Genomic DNA, 11396 nt, shown 5'->3' on the forward strand with positions numbered 1-11396 from the left:
CAAGGACTTTTTCTCCCTCATGGGTCCTTGTCTTTGGACCACGTTGGGCCATTGAGGAGGGCTTTCCGAGCACCTTCCCCATGCTGTCTTTGGTGTGGAGCTTTAGTGGGTGTTAGCAACACTCCCTCAAAACCAGGCTCACAGAGACAGGAGACTCGATCCTCCTTCACTGCTGGCATGGTGTATTAGCCTGCGAGGGCCGTGTAACAAAGCGCTACAGCTTAGGGGCTCAAACCACAGACATTTGTTGTCTCCCATTTATATCATTTATAAATATGCAAAAAAACGCTTCTGCAGAAGTGGATCTTGGAAGTCCAAGGTCTAGGTGTTGCTTTCTTCTGAGGCCTCTCTCCTTGGCCCTTTTCTCCCCGTGTCTCACACCATCTTCGCTCTGTGTGTGGTCTATGTCCTCATCCACCCCTTTTAAAATTTATTTATTTTGAGAGAGAGAGAGAGAGAGTAAGAGAGAGAGAGAGCACACAAGCAGGGAAGGGGTAGAGAGAGAGAGAGAGAGAGAGAGAATCCCAAGCAGGCTCCACAATGTCAGCACGGAGCCCAATGTGGGGCTCGATCTCACAAACCTTGAGATCACGACCCGAGCTGAAATCAAGAGTCAGGCGCTTAACCAACGGAGCCACCCAGGCACCCCCGCTTCTTCTTAGAAATCACATTGGGTTAGAACCCACCTTAATAACATCACTGTAACTTAATTCCATCTTTAAAAACCTGATCTCCCAGGGGCACCTGGGTGGCTCCGTCGGTTAAGCGTCTGACTTCGGCTCAGGTCATGATCTCACGGTTTGTGGGTTTGAGCCCTGCATCGAGCTGTGTGCTGACAGCTCGGAGACTGGAGCCTGCTTTGGATTCTGTGTCTCCCTCTCTCTCTCTCTCTCTGCCCCTCCCCCGCTCACGCTCTGTCTCTCTTTCTCTCAAAAGTAAATAAACATTAAAAAAAAAACACCCGATCTCCAAATACAACCACATTCTGAGGGGCTGGGGGGTAACACTTGCACACATGAAATTTTGGAGGACAGGATTTTACCCCTAATGGATGAGGTCAAGGAGAAGAGACTTTGAAAGGGACGCTTTTTGGTGCAAACAGTGACATTAGATAACGGGCATTTGTATAGGAGGGTGCTGCTTTTTCAGAACCACTTTCATATCAGGGAACTTAGTCCGGGCAGATCAGGGGTAGAGCGGCAAACAGCATTTATTGACTTTCTGGGAAAATACAGTGTGCCCAGGCCTGTTCTGGTTATAGGTATACATTTATATAGTATATCATTTATACATATATGCATTTATTTATTATATAGAATAACATATAACATATACAAATACTATAATCTTATATATTATATACAGCATTACATATATATGTATACATAATCTATAATCTATGGAGATAGTATTATATATATTACATAGTATCATACATATGTACATATAAGATATAATATATATAAATAGTGTTACTCACCTTGAGCCACAATAAATCGCCACAAACGTGTGGTTTAAAACAACAGGAACTTATTCTCCTACAGTTGTAGAGCCCAGAAGTCTAAAATCAAAGTGTGCACAGAGCCATGTTCACTGCCAAAGCTCTGAGGGAGAAGCCTCCTTCAAAACTTCCAAATCTGGTGGCCCCTGGCGACCCTTGGCTTACAGCAGCATCGGCCAATCTCTGCCTGTCTGCACATGGCTTTTTCTTCTCTGTCTCAAATCTCCCTCTGCCTTTCTCTCCTAAAGACACTTGTCATTGGATTGAGGGCACAAGTGGATAATCCAGGATGATCTCATCTCCAGATCCTTAATGTGATTACATCTGCAAAGATCATTTTTCCAATAAGGTCACATTTTCACAGATTCTGGGGATGAGAAAGTACGTACCTTCCGGGCGGGTTTCACTATTCCACCCACTACATATATATGTATTCTGTCTCTCATATATATACGTATACAAAGACATGGAGAGATGAAATTATTTGTCTATATGAAATTATTTGTCTATATATACATAAAAATAATTTCACTTAATCCTCACCAAATACACACACATGCACACACACACACACACACACACACACACACACACCAGGCTGGGACAGACCCGTAAGGTAGAAATGCTTCTGCAGAAGCGGACTGTGCATTCGGATGTCCCCTCCCCCCGCCGTCAGGTTACCCCTCCAGTGGGTTTAGGTTTAGAGCTGCAGAGTCGCACCCCTGGGATGGGGGAGAAGGGGGGTGAGCCCACCGTGCCTGCTTGCCCCAAATTCCCTGGGGGTGTCTTGCCTCCACAGAGAGGCCAGGTTTGAGATTATGCACATTTCTAATGAATATGCTCACATAGAAACCTGAATTTATGAGTGTCATTATTTCTGCTTAAGTAAAATTCCAGCATACATATTTTGATTAAATTTCTTTTACCAGGGAACGACAATGTCAAAAGATCAGAGAATTAGAGAGCGCATTGCTAAGACGTGTGACAAGCTTGGGTAGGGCGGAGCGACCCGGGAAGGGTCTTTCCTGAGCTCAGCAGCTGCGTCTGTGACGGGTAGAACTCACTGTATTACCACCTGTCCAGGAATACTGACAACTGTGTTAATGAACTGAAAATGAATTCTACTCATTATTTTAAGCCATTTGAACTTGAAACTATATTGCCTTTAATAAGCAACAGATTTAATGGGCTGCAGATAGCTCGAAATACTAATTAATATCCTCTTTGCTGGGCTGTTCACGATATTAAACTTTCCAACGTGGTGATTTGACTACATCGTCAGAGTTAAAGATGCACAACCCGATACAAAGCACATAACACCATGAATTGATTTTTCACTGATGCCTTCATTTTTGAGTCACTGTTCCCCTAAAAACAATGTGTGGCCTCCGCCTAAGCACTAGCTACGGGGATTTACTTTCGGATAACACTCACAGGGGATCAGAACTTGATTTTGAAAATTGCCCATCGAGAGAGCATGCATGAGACGGAACGAGCTGGGATAGATCCAGGCTGTACAGGCAAGACAGTGTTTCATGCACAGCTTTGTGGTCAAATGTCTGGATGCCCCATATCCTTGCTCTCCTGGGGTAAAGCACATCTACTCGCATCCGTGTCGCGAGGGCAGAAGACAGTTTCAGAGCAGAGACTGATGTTTGTAGAAAGACTTTCTTGTAAGGCCCCTGGGGGGGGGGCTCAGTCGGTTGAGCGTCCAACTCCTGATTTCGGCTCAGGTCATGATCTCACGGTTTGTGGTTCGAGCCCTGCATCAGGCTCTGTGCTGACAGTGCAGAGCCTGCTTGGGATTCTCTCTCTCTCTCTCTCTCTCTGCCTCTCCCCCACTCAGGCACATGTGTGTGCTCCCTCTCTCTCTGTCTCTCTCAAAATAAATAAATAGACATTAAAAAAACAAAGAAAGACTTTCTTGCAAGGTCGGCCCTCGGCTGGCCTCTGGAACTTGGCTGGTATTCGGTTCCCCACAGTGATAGAACACTTTCCCTGCTAAGTGTACTCGCTGTGCCTAGACTGTGGAAACAGTGTGGTGTTCGCTGTTTTCTTTCAGAAAGGCTGGAATTTAGCATGTAATCGGCAGCCGGTGCCTGTGTGACCAGGCCGTAATAAAACCCCGAGCCCAAGCTTCCAGTGGATTCCCCTGGGTGGGGACATGACCCACAGGTCGCTGCGTTTTCGTGGCTGGAAGAACATGTTCTCTACGACCCTCATGGGAGGGAGAGAGCATGGGGAAGCCTCATGTGGATCCCTAAAGACTCTGCCCGTGTCTCTTCCCCTTGTGTTCTGGCTGTGCATCTTCTCTATGACACTGCAATAAATCTTAGCAGGGAGGACAGTCGCATAACGAGCCCTAGTGAATCTCCCAAAGTGTGTGCGCCTCCGGGATCCCCAGCACCAAGGGATTGGTAAACGATAATATGGTCACTCAATTGATTTTGACCGAGGGGCACAGTGCCTCCAGAAGCAATCAGGGCCAGGATAAATATTTCACTTATAAAGTTGAGAAACTGAAGCTCAGAGAGTCTCTACGGCTTGCCCAGACTCACTTGAGCCTGCGTTCTTTTGTCTGCAGGAGAATTTCATGTGGACCAAAGTGATACATTGGGAACCAAACTTCATTTCCAGTAGTGGGACAGGGGGATGGGTGACTCAGAGGCTCAAGCCTGCCCGCCTGTGCCCAGGAGATGACGCCCATCCGATGTGCAGGAGGGGGGTGAGGCGGGGGTCTCCGGGCACGTCCAGCCTGAGCCACACAGGTCCTTGAGGACCGTTAGCTGCCAGCCTCCTCTTTCCCAGGCTAGCGCCGGCTCCAGACCCCAGCATCACCTGTGAGAGCGAAGCCGGACCACCACTCTCAAAATGGAAGCATCAACGATCTTTCTGAGCTCTTTGTGCCCTCGAGAGAAATAAAATGCTCAGGATGAAATGTCAGCCCCCCCCCTTTTTTTTTTTTGATAAACTGTTGATCCCTGGTTGCTGGGACTATTCAGAGCTCACACGTCCGTCCTAACAACAACAAAGAGAGAGCAAGTTAGGGAGAGATGGACATGTTGCACCGGCCAGGCTGATGGGTTATGCTTCCAGAACCTCCCAAGTCTCTTGCATCAGTGGAGACAAGCCGAGATGATGACAGCTGGTTTGAGAGGCAAGGAATTGGCTTCTCTTCCTGCTCTGCTCTGTCCTACCCCAGGGCGGCCTTTGTCTCCAGCTCCCGAATCTCTGTCATGCTGCCATGGAGGAAAGCGTCAGAGAATGAGAGAAGTAGGCTCTAATTCATCATGGGTGCAGAGCTCGTCCTGGTCGGCCTGAGGCCGAGGCAATTAGCTGGATGACAGAGGCAAGAAGCAGGGCATTAAGAAGGGGCCACCATTCACTATGTGTCGCGCACGGGCAAGACCCGGACCTGCCCCCGGCTCAGCCTGCCTCTGGGGTAGATTTCCCATTTCACAGATGAGGAACCAAGTAAATGCAGGAGGCAAAGTGATTTGCCCAGGATCACCCAACTACTAGGAGAAATGAGGCCAAAGCCTATATAGAGATATATAGATATATTGACACTCTTTCCATTACCTTATGGTCTCCCACCACCTCGGTGGCTGTGTCTGTGTGGGAGTTCCTTGCAGGCATTAGCGCTTGTTAAAAATCAGCCTGGACAGAGTGGAAGGATCTTGGGTTCTGGAAGGAGGCGATCTCAGGTATCTAGAACCTGGATCACCTGTACTATCAGGGCACTTTGAGCTGCCTCAGTCAAGGTCAACTCAGGACCTTGAATCAAGACTGGTTCAGCACAAAGTGGGATCTTCCAGCCAGGACAGGTGTGTGGGCCAGGGAAGATAGGCAGAAGCTTGGAGACAGAGGAGTTTGGAGGAGTCTTCCTGTGTCCCAGAGGCTCGGTGGTGAAGGGTTTCCACTGAACTGGAAGTACAACCAGCCAGGTTCGAACTTGACGCCTACTGCAAATGACCAGTGACTTTCAGCAAGTCTTGCCTGTCTAGAACTTTCTCAATCTGTGTTTGTACACATTTTAGTGGCTAGGTAGGGTATAATTTGAAGTTGGCTTAAAAAAAAAAAAAAACTTTACCCATTCATCTATCAATGGGCATTTGGGTTCTTTCCATCCTTTGGCTATTGTCGATAGGGCTGCCACAAACATGGGGGTGCACGTGTCCCTTCGAAACGGCACACCTGTATCCCTTGGATAAATGCCTAGTAGTGCAATGGCTGGGTCGTAGGGTAGTTCGATTTTTAGTTTTTTGAGGAACCTCCGTACTGTTTTCCAGAGCGGCTGCACCAGCTTGAATTCCCACCAACAGTGCCAAAGAGAGCCTCTCTCTCCGCATCCTCTCCAACATCTGTTGTTGCCCGAGTTGTTAATGTTAGCCATTCTGACAGGTGAAGATGTGATTTGTATACACACACACACACACACACACACACACACACACACATATAATGGAGTATTACTCAGCAATCAAAAAGAATGGAATCTTGCCATTTGCAACTCCATGGATGGAACCAGAGCGTACTATGCTAAGCGAAATTAGTCAGAAAAAGGAAAATATCATATGACTTCACTCATATGAGGACTTTAAGCTACAAAACAGATGAACATAAGGGAAGGGAAGCAAAAATAAAACAGGAAGGGGGACAAAACAGAAGAGACTCTTAAATGTGGAGAACAAACAGAGGGTTACAGGAGGGGTTGTGGGTGGGGGGATGGGCTAAATGGGGAAGGGGCACTAAGGAATCTACTCCTGAAATCATTGTTGCACTATATGCTAACTTAGATGTAAATAAAAAACAACAACAACAACAAAAACAACAAAAACTTTACACAACGCAGGAAGATTTTCTACAAATAATGATGATGGAATAAATGTGAGATAAATTTGGAATGTTAGAATCCAGATAGGGGCATTCGGACCACAGAACTATGTTCCCTGAGGTTCTGTGATGAGTACACTGTTCTGAAGTTCCTGTCAACCAAAGAAAGAAAAACACGTGGTCAGTCACAGGAGTCACATTGTCTATGAGCTAAAAGTAACCTCATTTTCCTCCACAACGCAATTGAAGATTATTTTCATTTTCTAGGGCTATTGCACAACAAAGTACTCAAAACCGGGTGGCTTAAACCAACACACATTAATTCCGTCTCAGTTCTGGAAGTTAAAAGTGTGAAATTAGGGATGCCTGGGGGGCTCAGTTGGTTAAGTGTCCACGTTCGGCTCAGGTCACGATCTCACGGTTTGTGGGTTCAAGCCCCCCATCGGGCTCTGTGCTGACCGCTTGGAGCCTGGAGCCTGCTTCGGATTTTGTGTTTCCCCCTCCCTCTTCCTCTCCCCCACTCGCAATCTGTCTCTCTCTCTCTCAAAAATAAACATTAAAAAAAATTAAAAAAAATAAGTGTGAAATTAAGGCATTATCAGGGCCGTGCTCTCTCTGAAACCTGGTAAAGGGGCTCCTTCCTTGTCTCTTCCTAGCTTCCGGCCATTTTCTTCCATCTTTGGCCTTTCTTGTCTTATAGACCTTGTCTTCATGGTCACGTGATGTTCCCCCTGTGCACATGTCTACCTCTGTGTCCAAACTTCCCCTTTGTAGGGCCATTTGTTCTATCAGATTAGGGGCCCACCCTATTCAGTATGACCTCATTTTAAACAATGGCATCTGCAACAGCTTTATTTTCATTTAAGGTTACATTATGAGGTACCGGGGCGTGTAACTTAAATATATATTTTTGGGGTACAAAATTCTACCCATAACAAGGATCATGATGGTTATGAGTTCAGGCTCTGGGCTCAGACTGGCTTGTTTGAATCCTGACTCCAGTGTTTCTTGGCTGTAGGACCTTGGGAAGGTTACTTCCCCTGTCTGTGCCTCAATTTCCTCCTATGCAAAATGGCATTTTAAGAGTATTAAACTCACAGAGTGTCTCTGAGAATGGAGATAATAGACAAAATGATTAAAAAATTGCTTAACCCATAGAATGCACTCCATTTCCATCCCATGGATCTGACATTCTAAGTTCATGTTGCTAGTATATAGCAAAACTGGATCTTGGGCCACGGAATTTCTGAATGTGGCAAAATGCATTTTCCTCTGTATTTTGGCTTAGTTGATTAACTACATTATGTTTAAATAAATATCCTTTATATATTTAAAAAAAATTAATGTTTATTTTTGAGAGAGAGAGAGAGAGAGAGAGAGTGGAAGTGGGGGAGGGGCAGAAAGAGAGGGAGACACAGAATCCCAAGCAGGCTCCAGGCTCCAAGCGGTCAACACAGAGCCCGATGGGGGGCTCGAATCCACAAACCGTGAGATCGTGACCTGAGCTGAAGTCAGATGCTTAACGGCGTGAGCCACTCAGGCGCCCCACCCTTTACATATTGTTAAACTTATTTATTTATTTTTGAAAGAGAGAGAGAGAGAGAGAGAGACCATGTTCACACAAGTTGGGAAGGGGCAGAGATAGAGGGAGAGAGAGAGAGAGAGAATTCCAGGCAGGCTCTGCATTATCAGCCCAGAGCCCTATGCAGGGCTCAAACTCATGAACTGTGAGATCATGCCCTGAACCGGAGTCGGATGCCTAACTAACTGAGATGTGAATCAAAGAAAGGACATGGGCAAATCAGTATCAGAGGCAGTTTAGGTATTGCTGAAAGGTAATCAGCTGTTGGTGTCCCAAGGAATATAAACTGTACAGGGGGACAGGGACATTGGCCGTCTTATTCACTAACGAATTCCTGCTGTCTAGAACAATGCCTGGCACAAAGTAGGTACTCAAGAAATAATTGGGCACTGCATGTAGAAAAGCTTTGCAAGTGGGCGTATGCTCTAATCTAGAAATCCTGCTTTTAGTAATTTCCTTTAAGGAAACAATTAAAGATAAGCAAAGATTTAGTTATTCTACTCTTGATGAAGGACGGTTTATAAAGCCAAAATGTTGGCTGCAGCCTAAATACACATCCACAGGGGACTAGTTACATAAGTGATGGCCATCAGATGGCGTGCCATTTGCAGTGGGAGCTAAGGAGAACAGAGACCTCCAAAGAGGTCCGTGTCCCAACCTTCAGAACCTCCGAGTTTACAGATGTGATTAAGGTCAAGGGCCTCCATCTGGAGAAATTCTCCAGACTCCGTTGATCACATAAATCCTTAAAAGGGGAAAACATTCCCATGGTTGATCGGAGGGTGGCGATGGCAGCAGGATCCAAGGGATGCTGTGTTGTTGATCAAAGGTAGTGGAAGGGTCCTCAAGCCAAGGAACACAGTGGCCTCCAGAAGCTGGGAGGGGAAAGGCGACGGATTCCACCCTGGAGCCTCTGGAAGGTGTGTAGCCTTGCCCGCACCTTGAGGTTGGCCCGGTGAGGCACAGCAGACATCTGACTCCCGGGACTCTGATACCGTAAGTGCATCTTGGCTCAGGCCACAGGAGCGGTCACTGGTTCTCAGCAGCCACAGAGAACTCGTACTGTCTTCCGAAGATGCAACGGAACGGGGCCTCACACTCAGATGCCCACGGCAGCCAGGTGGTTGCCCGCTCGCTCATGAGTGCAAGCTAGCTCTCGTGTCGAACGATAAGTGGAAAGCTATTTAAACCGATACCAAATCTACCACCTGCTGTCTAGTCGCTTAGCCTATGAAGCCGCTACGTAGAAGGTAGAGGGGAGTGATGTGAGCCAACAATCTCTCACCTTCGCTGCGGTGGAAAAGTTATCGGCGTGAATGAATGCTCACAGCATATATATTCCTTTCACAGAAAATAGCTGCTCTCAAAAGGGCAGGCACAGTAGCATCCTTTTCTTTCGGTTTCGTAATGTTGTGTACACAGGAGAAGATCTGGAAGGATGTGATCTGATAACAGTAACCATCGGCCAGGGTAAGAGGCTGCAAATGTTAATGCGGCTTTGTTTGTCTGTGCATTCCAATTTCTTTGCAGGGGTCCTATGCTGTTTTGAAAATGCACCGCACCTAAAATAGAGAAAGGAAGAGTGAGTTGTTCCTACCTGGCAGGGCCGTCCTGAGACCCATTCGAGAAACCCAACTTGAGCTATAAATTCCACGCCGTCACCAATTTTTGCCTTGTCTCCTGGGTGCTGGTGACAATTACCTGGGATGCCATTTCGGCCCGGGCCTCATTCATCCCTCTGTGGGGCCAATTCGGTGCAAAGTGTGCTGACCCTGCAGAAAAGGCAGCACATTGGGGCTGCTTCCCTGGGGAGCCCTCCACACTGCAGCTACGAAACAGGGCCGTGCAAAACTCATAAATCCCCCGCCTTTTTTAATTAACAATACTGCAGAGTGGAGAATACAGTACATATTACCAGGTCACGCCATCCATCTCAAGGGGCTGAAAGCAACAGAATTGAAAACGGGGAACCGAATGGAACTTTCCCTGTGGCAATTCCCCTCCTCCCGCGTCACCCTCTCGCTCAGCTTTCGGGAGGCGGATTTAGTCTGAAATGCAAAGGCAGTTTCTCCTTGTGGAGAAGAAGTGGGGTCTGGAGGCAGACAGATCTGGGCTGGAACCCTACCTCCACCCTCCCCAGTTGACCACCCCGGGGCATGCTCCGATCTCCCTAACGTGCAGCTGCTTTATCTATTAAAAGGGATGATAGTTTCCACCTCCAAGTTTATTATGAGGATGAACCACGTAGAAAGCATTTAATACAGCTGGCACATCGTGAGCTCACAACATGCCATCGCTTATTAATTATGAATCATGTTTATTATTGCAGTCACTGTGTTATAGGTTAGTTCTCTGGGAGACTCTGGGGGAGATGTCTCCCCACCCTGGATCTGCTTCTGGGGAGTGGCTTGTTTCATGGAAGGTATTGTTTATTCATGAATGCAACCCAACCCAATGCCCAAAGGATAGAAAGGTAGCTTATAGAAGTGAGTATAGGACGTGAAGATATCATTCACGGGCAGGCTGTGGCAAAGGAAAATTTAACATAGGGAAATAGTCAGAGCTATCCATTCATGCTGGAAATGGTTAGCTCCCCAAAGCTGAGAAAATGTTGTTACTTTTCAGGGCACCTGAGCAGCTCAGTCGGTTGAACGTCAGACTCTTGATTTTGGCTCAGGTCCTGATCTCACGGTGCGTGACTTCAAGCCCTGCATGGGGCTCTGTGCTGTTTAAAAAAGTTGTTTCTTTTCAAGTTCGGTACACTGGTTACAGGTGCACTGCAAACTTGTTTCTGGATCTCAGTGGGCAAAGAAAAAGACAATTAGCTAAAAGACTAGGAGAGGTGTGGATTTATCTTATCTTATCTTTTAATGTTTGTTTATTTTTGAGAGAGAGACAGAACGCAAGTGGGTTAGGGGCACAGAGAGAGGGAGACACAGAATCTGAAGCAGGCTGCAGGCTCCAAGTCGTCAGCACAGAGCCCGAGGCGGGGCTCGAACTCACAGAGCTGTGAGATCGTGACCTGAGCCGAAGTCAGACGCTCAACCGACCGAGCCACCCAGGCGCCCCGGATTCCTTTTATTTTTTCTGGCAGTGAGGCCTGACAGGAGTCCTCTCGTGGGCTGTGCCAATGGGGACCCTCTACGTGAGCAATATCCACAACAATTCAGTAATACATAAAACGCCACCTCTGTTTTTTTAAGGACCTCTTTGGGAAAGGACAAAAGGTTATGTAACGAAGTGCGATTCTGCAGAGGGGCCATGATCATGCTATCCGGGGAACACAGTTCTCGGTGGTCTGGCCTGCTCCTGAATATGGTGAGCGACAGCGGGGGTGGGGGGGTGGCTAGGGGGTGGTGGGGGCGGGGGGGGATCCCCCCCCCCCCCGGGCATATTTTCTCCGGCACGAAAGGGGGCGCGTGCTTGCCCTTAAACACAGAATTCACGGTCACAGATCAGCCCCGTGATGGTTCTGTG

General features: G+C 47.3%; 1 long non-coding RNA gene across 1 annotated transcript; it reads right to left on the reverse strand.

Moving 5' to 3' along the window:
* Positions 1-6328: 6328 nt before the first annotated feature.
* LOC125918351 (uncharacterized) lies at positions 6329-9410 on the reverse strand. Its single transcript, XR_007456427.1, has 2 exons — positions 9205-9410; positions 6329-6489 (listed from the first exon to the last, which is right to left on the reverse strand). It is a non-coding gene; the product is annotated as an uncharacterized LOC125918351 (long non-coding RNA).
* Positions 9411-11396: the final 1986 nt, after the last annotated feature.

This window comes from Panthera uncia, unplaced genomic scaffold (assembly GCF_023721935.1).
Source record: "Panthera uncia isolate 11264 unplaced genomic scaffold, Puncia_PCG_1.0 HiC_scaffold_693, whole genome shotgun sequence".
NCBI classification, from domain to species: domain Eukaryota; kingdom Metazoa; phylum Chordata; class Mammalia; order Carnivora; family Felidae; genus Panthera; species Panthera uncia.